The following is a 15,278-nucleotide window of genomic DNA, read 5'->3' as shown; positions in this document are numbered from 1 at the left end:
CACTTGAATTCAGCTCTTCCTCATTTGAATGCCAGCCTTTTGTTTACTGTGCCACACTGCATCTTGCTTTGTGCTTAGTAGAGAAGGCATTTCCTAAATGGTTGTTAAATGGAGATGTCTTGGCCTTCTTTTCTACTTTCATTGACCTTGTAAGTGGATCCTCACTGGCCTCCTCATTGGATCATGTTCTAAAACCCATAGTGCCTACACTGGAACTGTAGAATCAAAGCAAATTAAAAGGGGAGTTATTTTAGAAGAATTACAAGTTTTTACTTAATTTAATAGTAGGCCTCAATTACTTTTCCAAACATTCATAAAGGGCCAAAAACCCCAGTTCATCCTGTTCTTCACATTTTTTGGCTTCTCCGGTATTTCATTCCCTATGAGGATGCTTAACAATATATTCTCAGTAAGATCTTAGAATCTTAGATGTAGACCTGGAGGGACCTTCTTTGAATAATATCTTTCCTTTTAGCTATACCTCTACCAGCTGAGTAATTAATGTCTATGAGCATATAAGATTAATTTTTGTATATCTAACAGTATTCATCGTATTTGATTTAAAGCTATCTTCATGTCAATTTTTAATGAGGCACAAAATTTGCAGTGGTGGAGAATGATACAAAAGAAGCAGCTGGGTGTTCTAAATATTCATTATCCAGTCAAATTGAATTTCTAATATTTATAATCTTTCAACCTTTTTCAAATACAGAAATGGGAAAGAGCAAAGTTGTGATTGGATTCATCATTGTTTTGTGTTAATCTTTATTTTGCAGCATTTTTAGGTTGAACTCAGACTGAGTTGATCTTAAAAGGTGAACAAATATATGATTGCAGTTGGGGAAGAACTGAAAATTTTGGTTTAAAAACTATTGCTTTTCATATGTGTGTCTGAATGTATATATGTGTACATACATACACACGCATGCAAACACAGAGGTACACACATATATTTGTACATATACATATAAATGTATTTATATGTAGATAGAGCATATCATTTGCTCTGAGACTCTAGTTTATAGTCAGGAACTGTTTGCTGCTGATGAATGCTTCTCCTATAGGTTGATTTGTTTCATTTTTCAGCTCAAATCATTCTACCAGTCAGGGAGCAAGCTATACTTTTTTATCTTGTCTAAACTAGAAAAAACAAGGAATTGCTGAGCTTGAATAGTTTTCTCTCTTCCAAAATAGTTTTCATGTCGCTGAGACTAGCCTATCTCTAGATTCCATCCTTAGCTTATGGAGCTCTTGTTCTGTCATATCAGTTATGTAATTTCAGTACTTGAATACTTCACTGTAGCTTTTATTTCAACGATGTGGGTATACTCTCAAGCAGAGCTGATCACTAGGCATCCACGCTTCTCATTCACTGTGATTCTGGCCCACACTTTCCCATAGCTCCGTCAGAAGAGAGCCACTTAGCATTCTGGAGATGTTTTCCTAGGGCTTTTTACATTTCTTTGGATACACCGCAGCACTCAAGCCATTTAGTTTGTTATCCCTCACCTTCATATCAAGGTCAGCACTGCTCCTTTCCTCAGTGTGCATTGCTTTTTGTCACATCTGGGTTATCATTAGAAGTGTGCTACAATGTATTTGGGCATGCTATGTGTCTCTACTTCCCTTTGGATCATGGGGGAAAAAGGGAAAGGAACAAGCATTAAGTACCCTCTTGGTGCCAGGCGCTGTGCTAAGCGCCTTACAAATATCGTCTCATTTGATCCCCACGACAACCTTGGGAGGTAGGTGTTATTATTAGACCCATTTTACAGATGAGGAGACTGAGGCACACAGATTACATACACCACTAGTAATGTCTGAGACCAGATTTGAACTCAGATCATCCAGACCATAGACCTAGTGCTCTATCTACTTCACCACCTAGCTGCCTCTGGTATAGCTTGATTGGCAGAGAGGCATTATTCTACAGGGAAAAGAGCACTGCTTTGGGAGATAGGGGAATTTGACTCTAATCCTGGCTCTTCCACCAACTACCTACATGATCTTAGGCAAGTCTCTTCTCACCTCTCTGGACTTCAGTTTCTTTATCTAAAAATGAAAGGTCCGGGAAAAGTGATTTCTCAGATTCCTTCCAACTCTAAAGCTTTCATTCTATAATTACTCTTAAACTATAGTATTCCAAGATTGAAAACCACCTAGCATCATCACATGGAGAACACTAAAAAGATAGGTCTTTCAAGGAAGTGGGGTATGGGCAGTTCAAGGTGATTAGAAGTATTAGACAATTTTCCAAAAGCCATCAAGCCAATTATTCCTGCCATCCATTTGGACCCAACTCATTATATGTTATCCGTGTAATTCTAATAAGGAGTTCATTTTAGTTAAATTTTCACTTTAAAAGTTAAGTGAGTTGAATAAAAATTTCCAAATCACATTATTGTCTTGTTTTGTTTTTTCCTCTTAAATGTTCTTCTTGAGGAAAAAGGATCTTTGGGGTTAATTGTGGTAGAAACTGGGAACCAGCTTTGGTTCTTGGAAACCCTTCTCATTCTGAGTTCAGAAATGACAGCAGTTTGACTAACTATATTTTGTGTTCGGCTTACGTAGACTTCTGGTTATTGGTGAATCTAAAAATTTGTGGAGCAAGTATGAAGGGAGCATGATTCTCTCATTTATTGACTTTGCTGCCTGTTGCCCATCCCTTTTTGAGGTTTTAAAAGCAATCCCTTCTCCTTTTCACGTTTGTTAAAATATAAGTGTACTTAAGTATTCGGAACCTCTATAAGTTTATTAATTTGTTAAGACTTAATGCTGAGTTATGTGTGACAAGAGAAGATTTACTAGAGTGCCTTGCTAGAAGGCATTTTTATATCTCTTCTTTTAGCTTTTAAGAACTAATAAGGGGGCAACTAGGTGGCACAGTGGATAGAGCACTGGCCCTGAAGTCAGGAGAACTTGAATTCAAATCCAGCCATAGACACTTGACACTTAATTGTTGTGTGAGCCTGGGTGAGTCACTTACCCCAGTTCTGTTGCCCTCCCCCCCCCCAAAAAAAAACTAATAAGGTTTGGAACTGTACTCTAGAAATGGACATAAAATATATGATATGTAACTTAACTCTGATGAGAAACAGCAAGGCAGAGTGGTTAGAGAGCCAGGATGACCTGGGTTTACATCCCACCTCTGACACATACTAGCTCTTTGGACTTGAGCAAGTTACTTAACCACTTAGTACTCTAGGCATCTCTCTAAGACTTTAAGGAACAAAGAAGGTCCCAACCTGCATTAATAGGTGTTTCCCCACTCTGGAATTCTCTATATCAGGGCTTCTTAAATTTTTTCCACTTGTGACCCCTTCAGAAGAAGTGCAACTCTATATCACTGAAGTCACATTTCTATCCCCTATACCTAACATGAATCTATATTCATGCATAGTGAGGTTTCCAAAGTAAAGTACAATTATGGGCTTCTTGGTATCTTTTGAAGAAAAAAAAATATCATGTATTTAGTCTTGGGGGAAATCTGTTAATTGATCTGGTATTAGGATCATAGTCCCTTGACTTCTTTTTCGTCCTTATTCATTGCCTCCTGCCTTTTATTTTTCTGTCATATCACATCCAAACTACACGTATGACCTCTTGAACGTGATCAGCTAACGTTCCTCTTAGCCATTCTCGCTTGTAGCTGCAGTTGTTATATCTGTCACTCTTTCACATGGTTCAGTCTCCTTGGGTAAGCAATTGAATTCTTGGTCATATAAGTGGAGATTCTGTAAGACTAAGATGAGTAACCTTAGCCTAGCAGGTAAGTTGCTGCATCTGTGATAGCTATTTTCCTGTGGAGAGTATCAGTGTTGGCTCAGCTTCTTCCCTAACACAATTGTGTCAGCTTTGCTATTCAGAGAGGCCTGCTGGCCTGGCCCTGCTGTGTAGAGGTGCCAGCTGTTTTAGTTGGGCTAATGTCTTTTCTGTTGTTCTGCTTTACATCAGAGGTAACCAAGCTGTGACCTAGGAGCTGACATCGACTTTTATTCATGCTAAATGAAAGTTCTGGGGCTCTTAAGTAAGATTAAACCACAGGGTTTCTTCCTTCTCTATGGCTGTTGAAATTACTAAAATCTAACATTGGGGTCAATATTACCTTTTTCTTAGGAATTTTTCTATTATGTTTTGTTTTTTAAATATTTTATTTTCCCCCAAATACATGTAAAAACAATTTTTTATCATTCAGTTTTTTTTAAATTTTTGAGTTCCTAATTCCCTCTTTCCCTTCCCAAATTGAGAAGGCAAGCAATTTGATATAGGTTATACATATACAGTCATTTAAAACATAATTCCACATTAGTCTTGTTGTGAAAGAAAACACAGACTCCTCCCCCCCCACCAAAAAAAACCAAATGAAAAATAAAGAAAGTAAAAAATGCGTATTTTGATCTGCTTTAAGACACCATTAGTGGTCAGAGGATGTAAATAGGCAGTTTTCAGACAGAGAAATCAAAACTATCTATAGTCATATGAAAAAATGCTCTGAGTCAGTTGAGAAATGCAAATCAAAACAATTTTGAAGTACTACCTCACACCTATCAGATTGTTGGAGGGGATATTGGTGGTGGTGTTGTAAACTGATCCAGCCATTCTGGAGAGCAATTTGGAACTGTGCTCAAATGGTGATCAAACTGTGCATACCCTTTGATCCAGTGATACCACTGGTAGGTATATATCCCAGAGATTTTTTTTAAAGGCCAAAGGACCTATTTGTACAAAAATATTTATAGCAACTCTTTTTGTGGTGGCTAAGAATTGGACATTGAAGGGATATTCATCAATTGGGGAATGGCTGAACAAGCTGTGGTATATGATTGTAATAAAATATTGCTGTGCTATAAGAAATAATGAGTAGGATGCTCTCAAAAAAACCTAGAAAGGCTTCCATGAACTTATACAAAGTGAAATGAGCAGAACCAGGAGAACACAATACACAGTAACAGCAATATTGTACGATGGAGAACTGTGAATGATTTCACTGTTCTTAGCAATGCAATGATCCAAGACAATCCCAAAGGACTCGTGATGAAACATGCTTTTCACCTCCAGAGAAAGAACTGATATTGTCCGAATACAGACTGAAGCATACTATTTTTCACTTTCTTATTTTTTGTTTAAATCTTCTTGTACCAATTGATTAGTATGGAAATGTTTTATATGATTGCACATGTATAACCTATATTGCGTTGCTTACAGTTTCAGGGAGGAGGGAAGAGAGGGAAGACGGAAGGGTTAAAATTTGGAACTTAAAATTTTAAAAATATTAAAAATTGTTTTAAAAAGTAATTGGGGAAAAGAAAATATTATTTTTAAAAACTCCATTAGTTCTTTCTCTGGAGATGAACAGCATTTTTCATCACAAGTCCTTCAGAATTGTCCTAGATCATTGTATTGCTGAGAATACCTATGTTATACACAATCGGTCAGTGTATGGTATTGCAGTTACTGTGTTCAATGTTCTCCTGGTTCTGCTCATCTCATTTTGCATCAGTTCATGTAAGCCTTTCCAGGTTTTTCTGAAATCTGCCTGCTCATCATTTCTTATAGCATAATAGTATTCCATAACAATCATATAGTTCAACTTTTTCAGCCATTCTCCAGTTGATTGGCATCCCCTCAGTTTCCAATTCTTTGCCATCACATAAAGAATTGCTGTGAATATTTTTGCACATGTAGGTCTTTTTCCCTTTTTTTATGATCTCTTTGGGATACAAACCTAGTAGCAGTATTGCTGGATCAAAGTGTATACGTAATTTGGTAGCTCTTTGGGCATAGTTCCAAATTGCTCTTCAGAATAGTTGAATTAATTCACAACTCCACCAGCAGTGCATTAGTATCTCAGTTTTCCCACATCCCCTCTAATATTTGTCATTTTCTTTTCTGTCATATTAGCCAAACTGATAAATATTGGGTGGTAACTCAGAACTGTTTTAATTTGCATTTCTCTAATCAATAGTGATTTAGAGCATTTTTGTATGACTATAGATGGCTTTGATTACTTTGTCTGATCATATCCTTTGATTATTTATCAATTGGGGAATGCTTCCTCTTATTTGCAGAAATTTGACTTAGTTCTCTATATATTTGAGAAATGAGGCCTTTATCAGAGAAACTTGCTGAAAATTTTTTTTCACAGTTATGATTACTGTGTATTTCCTTCCATCCTGTTTCCCACCTGTTTGTCCTACTGTCATCCTCTCTCATTTGACCCTGTCCATCCTCAAGAGTGTTTTGCTTCTGACTACCACCTCCCCCAGTTTGCCCTCCCTTCTCTCAGCCCCTCCCCCATTTCTTGTCCTCTACCCTTCCTACTTTCCTGTATGATAAGATAGATTTCTATACCCAACTGAGCCGCTTTGAGCCAGTTCTGATGAGAGTAAGGTTCAAGCAGTCCTCTATACCTCCCCCATCTTCCCCTCCACTGCAAATGTTCTATCATACCTCCTTCATGTTAGATAATTTACTCTATTCTACCTTTCCCTTTCTTCTTCTTCAGTGTTTTTTTTCTTTCTCACCCCTTTTATTTTTCAGATATCCCATCATAGTCATTCTTCTTTTTCACCACATAACTTTATTTTTTTTAGATATCATTCTATCATAGCTCACACCTGTGCCCTCTGACTATGCATATTTCTTCTAACTGCTCTTATGATGATGAAGTTCTTAGGAGTTACAAGTATTATCTCCTCATATAGGCATGTAAACAATTTAAACATCAAGTCCCTTATGATTTCTCTTTCCTGTTTACCTTTTCATGCTTCTCTTGAGTCTTATTTTTGAAAGTCACATTTCTATTCAGCTCTGGTCTTTTCATCAGGAATGGTTGAAAATACTTTATTTCATTAAATTTCCATTTCCCCCCCACCCCAAAGGATTGTATTGTGTGTTGGGTAGGTGATACTTGGTTGTAACCCTAGCTCTTTTGCCCTCTGGGAATATCATGCTCAAGCCCTCTGATCCTTAGATCAGAAGGTGCTAAATCTTGTGTTATCCTGACCATGGCTCCATGATTTTTATATTGTTTCTTTCTGTCTGCTTGCAATATTTTCTCCTTGACCTGGGAGCTTTGAAATTTGGCCATAATATTCTTGTCGGTTTTCGTTTTGAGATCTTTTTTCAGGTGGTAATCAGTAGATTCTTTTAATTTCTGTGTTGCCCTTTTTTTCTAGAATATCAGGGCAGTTTTCCTTGATAATATCTTAAAAGATGATGTTTAGGCTGTTTTGATCATGGCTTTCAAGAAAGTCCAATAATTTTTCAGTTATCTCTTCTGTATCTATTTTCCAGGTCATTTGTTTTTACAATGAGATATTTCGCATTGTCTTCTATTTTTTCATTCTTTTGGTTTTGTTTTGTTTTTTTGTCTCTTGATATCTCATAGAGTCATTAGCTTCCACTTGCTCAATTCTAATTTTTATGGAATTATTTTCTTCAGTGAGCTTTTGTACCTTTATCCATTTCATCAGGAGATGGGGACAGGGGAGTGAAAAATGAGTTTTAGTTGTTGGACAATGCTAATTTTTTTTTAAAAGATTTTTTTATTGTATTAAGTTGAAATCCATTTTCTTGTAATTTTCATTCATTATTCTTACTTAGGCCTTCAGAAGCTACATAGAATAAGTCTTCCTCCTTTTCCACAGGATAATAATTCATATACTTGAACGCAGTTATGTTTTTCCTACATTGCTTCTCCTCCAAATTAAACATTCCCTTTCAGTTTTTGCTGTGTGACATGGTTTCAGACCTTTTTACATCCTGCATGCTTTTCTGAATGTAATCCTCTTAAAATACTGTAGGGTATTATAAAGAAATATTCCCTTACCATTGTTAGGGAACGCCAGACTGCCTTTGATAAGTTCGAGTGACCAGGCCCAGATCTGCTGTATCTTTGGGAGCTGAAAAAACGTGAAGTTGTTATTGCTGAAGTACTATTTGAGAAATGTAGGAGAAAGAGGTGCTATAGTACTAGAGAAGGTCATGCTTATTCCATTATATAAAATAAGGATCATAATATCTTTAAACTCTAGACCAGAAAGCTTGACTTCAATTCCTGGCAAAATTTTGGAACTTATTGTTATTTAGAGGGATGGTTAGTGAACATCTAGAAAAGGAAGCAATGATTACAGAGTTAATATGGTTTCATCAAGAATAGTCATGCCTGAAACAGCTAGGTGGCGCAGTGAGTAGAGTAAGGGCCCTGGAGTCAGGAGGATCTGAGTTCAAATTTAGCCTCAGAAACTTGACACACTTACTAGCTGTGTGATCTTGGGCAAGTCACTTAACCCCAATTGCCTTCCCCCCTCAAAAAAAAAAAAAAAGAATAGTCATGCCAAACTAATCACATTTCCTTCTTGAACAGAATTTCTAGACAGATAAATCAGTAGCTAGGTGGCACAGTAGTAGAGTGTCTGGCCCAGAGTCAGGAAGACTCATCTTCCTGAGTTCAAATCCAGCCTCAGACACGTACTAGCTGTGTGACCCTGGGCTAGTCATTTAATCCAGATTGCCTTAGTTTCCTGATCTGTAGAATGAGCTGGAGAAGGAAATGGCAAATCACTCTAGTATCCTTACCAAGAAAACCCCAGATGAGGATATGAAGAGTCAGACATGACAGAAACAGCTGAACAACAAAATCAGGAAAATGCTGACATGGTTTACCTAATTTTTAGAAAAGCGTTTGACAATGTTTCGACTGGATATGATTGACATGGGCTAGGTGGTTCAAAACTGGCTGAATGCAGAATGGCCAAATCCAAGGAGGAGTCATTAATGTTAATGGTTAAGTGGCTCAGGGTTCTGTGGTTGGGCCTGTGCTATTAAACACATTTGTCAAAACCTGGGAAGACTTGCATGAACTGATGCAAAGTGAAGGGAGAACATTGTACACAGTAACAGCAACACTGTACCAATGAACTACTGTGAAAGACTTAAGAACTCTGATCAACACAATGACCAACCACAATTCCAAAGGACTAATGATGAAATGTGCTATCCATTCCCAGTTATAGAACTGATAGACTCAGACTGCAGATTGAAATTCCACTCTGCTCCTTTCTTCTCCTTTCCTCTCCTTTGCTTTCCTTTTCCCTTTTCTTTTCCCTTTTCCCTTCCCATTTCCCTTCCCTATCTTCCTCTTCCTCTTCATTTTCTCTCTCTCTTTTTTTTTTTGGACATGACCAATGTAGAGATTTGTTTTGCATGACTATGGAAAAGAAAATTTGCAAATTTTATTTTTAAATGCATTTTTATCAATTACTTTGTTTACATATTTGATTAGCAGAGCATGCTTTTCTAACTTGTGGACTTGGAGAGTCTGCCCATTTATTCCTGGCATTCTCACTGTCTACATTAGATTCCCACTTTCTCTCCAATTGTAATCTTATGCCTTCTTTCAAGTCCCATTGCCTCTATAAAGACTGTAATCTTCTCAGGATGTTGAGAATCTTTTTATTCTAAATTCTTGTACCATTTACTGGCTATACCACTCAACCAACATTTAGATATTACCTTGTGCTTTTATTTTTCATGTATGTGATTTGATGTCATAATCAAATAAGATAATTTGTAAAACACTTGGCACAGTACCTGGCACATAGTAGGCACTATATAAATGCTTATTTGCTTCCCTTCCATCCCTCCCTCCCTCCCACCTTTATTTTTCCTTCTTCCCAGTGGAGGATATGAATCGTGCTATGATCTTATTTGTCCTTATTAAGGATCATCTGGAGTCTGTCATGGTGTTAAAGCATCTGTTTGGATATGGACATTTACTATCATAGGATCATAGAGTTAAAGCTGGAAGGGAACTTAGAGACCACATAGCTAATCCCAACCCCTTATTCTACTTCTGAAGAGACTGAAGCCCAGAAAATTTAGGTGACTTGCTGAAGTTCACATAGGTAGAATGTCGCAGGTAGGTTTGGAATATGCATCCTCTGACTCCAAATCTACTACTCCTTCCACTGTCCTGCCTCCCATATCAGAATCTGGTCATAGTAAACCTGAAAACTGGAAAGATTAAAGTGATTTCTAGTACTTTCTCTTCTCCTCTGCCATCTCTACTTACTCTCTTTTGGGAGTTGGGAGGTAATGTGACACCAGAAGACTTAGGTGACCAACTTGATTGTCATATTCACTTAGTTTCTTTTGGAGTTAGTTATGTTCTATTTATCTCTTCTTCCTCACTCCATCTCATTTTATTTCATTACCCACACTACTTCAGATAAAGCCAGAGGGGTAAAAATCTGACATTTTGTGCTTTCGCCACTTTATGTAATCTCCTGAGTGAATTAAGATTATAATTTTTTTTTGTAGGTAGAAACTTTAAAACTTTCAGATATGGCTTTGAGAAATCACTGAAATAAAGTGGCCATGGCTGGGTAGTTAATATACAAACTTGAATCATGGTTATTAGAAACTGGGTTAGAAGATTATTAACTAAAGAGAAATTCAAAGTGTTAATGGACATGAAATGGCAACAAGAGAAGTATCTGGTTGTAAATATAATTTATGGAGTGCATATTTATATGTTTGGCAGATACTAATAGTTATGTTACCTCTGCTCATTTGCTATAGAACAAGGGTTTTTAACCTGGGAGCCACAGACACCCCCCCAAGATAGATTTCAAGGGGTTCACGAACTTGGATGGGGAAAAAAATCTTTATTTTCACTAACCTTTAACTGTAATTTGACATTTCCTTCAATTGTGAAGTAAAAAATAAACATTATTCTGCAAAGGGGTACATGGGTTTCACTGCACTATTACGGGGTCCATGACAGACACAAAAAGGTTAAGAACCCCTAAGATAGGGATCTGGGGTCATGATAATTCTGAACATTTCAACATATCATTCATCTCCATAAATAAAAATCACCTGAGTGTCAGGTATATGTATATTGGGTAACTTACAATGTCACCTGCTTTTTTCTCATTCACCTCTCCCCTTACATTTCACTATCTTGTCTCTGTTCACTGAAATTATGTTTGTGATGATGTCTCTGAATAGATATGTCTTTCATTTGACTAAATTGTTTTTTATAAATCTTATTTTAGTATAGAGCTGGCAGGAAGCAGAGTTAATATAGCCTGATATATTTGCGTTACTATTTCTATAAGCAGTAGCATTCTTATAGTAATGAGGAGGCTGCAGTGGGCTCCATGGAAGGGACTGCAGTAATTAATCTTCATTAGGCCTGTTGCCATAGGCTTGTAAATTAAAATTTATGATATGGAAAAAAATTGTGGCACAACATATTTGAATATCAAAATGTCAGTCCTTAAGGGAGAGGTCGTTTGTAAATTTTCAGAGTTTTGTTTTGTTAGACTCATTCATTATTAGCTTTAAAATCTTTAGAAAAGTGCTCATTGGAGCAATATTGATAGAGATGGTATGCAAGAAGGGAAGTATTATGTAGTTAGTATAACAGGCAAGTCACTCAGGTACTGTTCTCTTGCTATTAGTTTTCCATAGCTGAATTAAAAATTCCAAGAGGGCACTCCGGGGTCTCTCCATACATTCAAAATACTCCCCCAGTCCCTTCTTCCCAGCCACCCCATCACTAGCTTGCATGCAGTTTAACTCAGTCAGCAACTTTATCTGATTTGCCTGTTTGAAAAAAGCAGGCTGTGTGCAGGCGCTGCAGTGCAAGGGATGGGCTTTAGGCCATTGATGCCTCTTATTAATTTGTGTTTGATTTCTGGACCTGCATGTGCCACTCTCTTATAGTCCTCTCCCCTCCTCCCAATCTCCCCAGCACCACAGACTAATGATGAAGATCTAGAACTAACCAACCAGGTGGCACCAAAAAAAAAAGCGCTCCCTCTCCCCAGCAGCCTGAGTTCACTGTCCTATTGATAAGAATTCTATGGAGTCAGGTGAAGTTTTAGAACTTGATCATTGGTGTTGCTTACTCTGGAAGTTTTAGTGTTATCTCAAAAATGGAATTTTATCCTTAGGAGAAAATCTGCTAAGTAAATTAATATTCTCAATAAGACTTTTTGAGGTATGATACATGAAGCAGCCGACATAAAATAAAGTCTAAACCTTTCTTAAGCTTAGTATAATGGCCCTAGCTTCATTAGCCATATGTAGCCCAGATATTTCATTTCAAATACAAAATTTTATTCTGTTTATATTGGAACCGTTTCATATATCACTTAACTAAATGTGTGTTATTGATCTCTGAGAAGTCTTCACCTTCAAAGCAGACACTAAGGAACATAAATCGAGGGATAAACAACTGTCATATCTTCCCCATTTTCTTTAAGTTATTCATTGAGTGAAGCTTGCCTGAGGTCATAGAGGTCAAACATTTATTAAGTTTCTACTACGTGTCAGGCATTAGGTATATAAAGATAAAAATGTAACAACACATGTCCTTAGGGAGCTTATATTCTAATGAAGGAGATAACATGTCCACATGTAAAAATATATACAATATATACAAAATAAAGGAATAAGGAACATTGTGGGTATCAGAAGAATTCCTTTAGTTCAGATAGTATCAGTTTGGCAGTCTCTCTAGTCTGTTAGCCTCCCTCTATACATGTGCTGGAATATGAACCATCTATGATCCAGTGAAAATAGACTCTGGAAGTATTCATTCCATCAAATGGTTGATTTGGTAAATGAATTCAAGAGGACATATAGATCATGGTCATTGCAACCAGAAGACTCTGAATTGAATTTCCTGTGCCCCCACCACACACCATTGCATCATAGGTTGTAATACTGACCTTTGTGCCCTGCTGTTGTTGCTACAGATCAGTCTTAAACTTTGTAGTACAGCTTCTCACAGGAGTTTTATGAAGTTAAGTCTTTGCTTTGCATAAAACTGAGATGACATTGGGCTAGATTATAGGCATACATGTGAATATGGAGATCATCCTCTTGTGTACACATTAGCTACAGCTATCTGTAATTTTCACTCTCCATCATCATTAAAGAGCATTTATTAAACCTTGATTTCATAAGGCTTTTAAAAATGTATACAGCACAGTGAGGTATTTTGCATGTATTGTCTCATTTGATCCTCTCAATACTCCTATGAGATGTGTGGCATAAGCAGTACCTATTTCCTAAAGCGAAGAATACCTCTATTGGGGGGAGGGGGAAAGTGGGTTTGTATGCATTTTGTGTTTGTTTTTTTTACCATTAACCTTCACTTCTTTTTCTTTTCTCCATGCTTTTTGCATTCCACACAGACTAGACTGCTTCATGTTCCTTGAGCTTACCTTGTGCTTCTTCATCTCTGTTCCCTAATTACTCATGATCTTTGTATTTGGAATATCCTCCTTCCTTCTCCTTCCCTGAATTCCTATCCATTTTAATTTTTTTTTAATTAGTTAATTCATTTATTTTTAGATTTCAACTTTCACTTCCGTAAGTTTTAAATTTTCTCCCCCTCTCTCCCCAAGACAGCCTACAATCTAATATAAGCTCTACATATACATTCCTATTAAACATATTTTCACACTCGTCATGTTGTATAGGAGAATTATAATGAATGGGAGAAACCATGAGAAAGAAAAACTAAACAGCAAAGAAGTCTGCTTCACTCTGCATTCAGACTCCATAGTTTGTTCTCTGGATGTGGATGGCATTTTCCATCATGAGTCCTTTGGAATTTTTTTAGGTCCTTGCATTGATGAGAAGGGTTAAATCTATCAAAATCAGTCCTCTCACACTGTGGCTGTTATTTTGTACAGTGTTCTCCTGGTTCTTCTCACTTCACTCAGCATCAGTTCATATAAGTCTTTCCAGGTTTTTCTGAAGTCCACCTGTTCATTATTTCTGATAGCACAATAGTATTCCATTACATTCATATACCACAACTTACTCAGCCATTCCCCAGTTGATGGGCATCCCCTCAATTTCCAGTTCTTGGCCACCACAAAAAGAGCTGCTATAAATATTTTTTTGTACATGTAGGTCCTTTTCCCTTTTTAATGACCCCTTTGGGATACAGCCCTAGAAAAGGTATTGCTGGGTCAAAGGGTACCCTACCCATTTTTAAAAACTCAACTTCTGTCAGCTACTCCATGATGTCTTTGCTAATTTCCCTCTTGTCAGTAAAGATCTTCCCTCTCAGACCTCACATTGTGTTTTGTTTTATACTTGTATGTTTTTGTCTATCATAGAGAGGCAGTATATCATAGTTGGTAGAGAGCTATCCTCCAGCTGTTGAATAGCAGCCTAGCATAGTTCAGGGGTGGGGAACTGCAGCCTTGAAGCCACATGTGGCTCCCCCAAGTGCAGCCCTTTGACTTAATCCAAATTTCACAGAACAAATCCCCTTAATAAAAGGATTTGTTCTGTAAAACTTGGACTCAGTCAAAAGGTCACACCCTTGGACCTAGAAGACCACATTTGGCCTCAGGGCTGCAGGTTCCCCCTAGCATAATGGGTTTGTAACTGGACTCAAAGCCAACAGACCTGGATTCAAGTCTGGCACATATATCTGACATGTACAAATACTTGCTCTGTGATTCTGGGCAAGTCATATAACCTATTTGTGCTCTAAGTAGTTCTGTGTACTTATGCTAATGGAATCACTCACACTTATCATAGTTATCTGTATTCTTTCTTTTCCCCATTAAACTGTAACATCCATAAGGGCTGTGAACTTCAACTTTGTATCTCCTTCAGACACTTAGCACAAAGTGAGTACTTAATAGAAGTTTCTAGAATTGAAATGAGATTATTCCACTAGATGTTTTAAGCCACCAGGAATTACTGTAAGACTCACTAACTGAGACTACTAAATTAGCTTGCAAAAAAAAGCCTGTATTCCTGAATGTCTCTTAGTTGACAAGAGAGCAACTAATCGGAGATACTTCTCATTGTCATGATCAGTGGTCAGAAAATTTATCAAAAAAAATTAACTCCCACTTTAATTGTTTCTGGTCTGTAGTGATAAGTGTAGTATTAATATCAAAGGATACCTCTACATTGATTCCTTATTATTGCCACCATCCTTCTCTCTGTCTTGATTGGAAGGAGCTAGCGATGCTGATGGCTCTCTGGGAAAAGCTGATTTCCCTAGTCCAGGAAATGCTAATCTTGCAAAAACTACAACAGCAAACAGTTTCTTTCCCAGGGATACTTGAGACAGCAGGGAGTGGAAGAACTCTGGTAGAACCTAAGAGAAAGCATTCAGAGAGAATATTCAGGTCATGCCTTAAAATTTGCTAACTAGAGAGTTGTTCATGCTTCATTGCCAAATACTCCTAAAAGTGTTTTGGGGGAAGAGGTGATCTTAAATGAAT

The 15,278-nt window shown here is 37.3% G+C and overlaps 1 protein-coding gene across 1 annotated transcript in view; it reads left to right on the top strand.

Annotated features, from left to right (window-relative positions):
• Positions 1-15,278, top strand: part of DDX10 (DEAD-box helicase 10) — a 332,834-nt gene that overhangs the window by 290,610 nt on the left and 26,946 nt on the right. The gene's annotated exons all lie outside the window — the stretch shown is intronic.

This window comes from Trichosurus vulpecula, chromosome 2, assembly GCF_011100635.1.
Source record: "Trichosurus vulpecula isolate mTriVul1 chromosome 2, mTriVul1.pri, whole genome shotgun sequence".
In the NCBI taxonomy this organism is placed as follows: Eukaryota; Metazoa; Chordata; class Mammalia; order Diprotodontia; family Phalangeridae; genus Trichosurus; species Trichosurus vulpecula.
The sequence above is the reverse complement of the archived record's forward strand: the minus strand, read 5'-3'. Positions and strand labels throughout refer to the sequence as shown.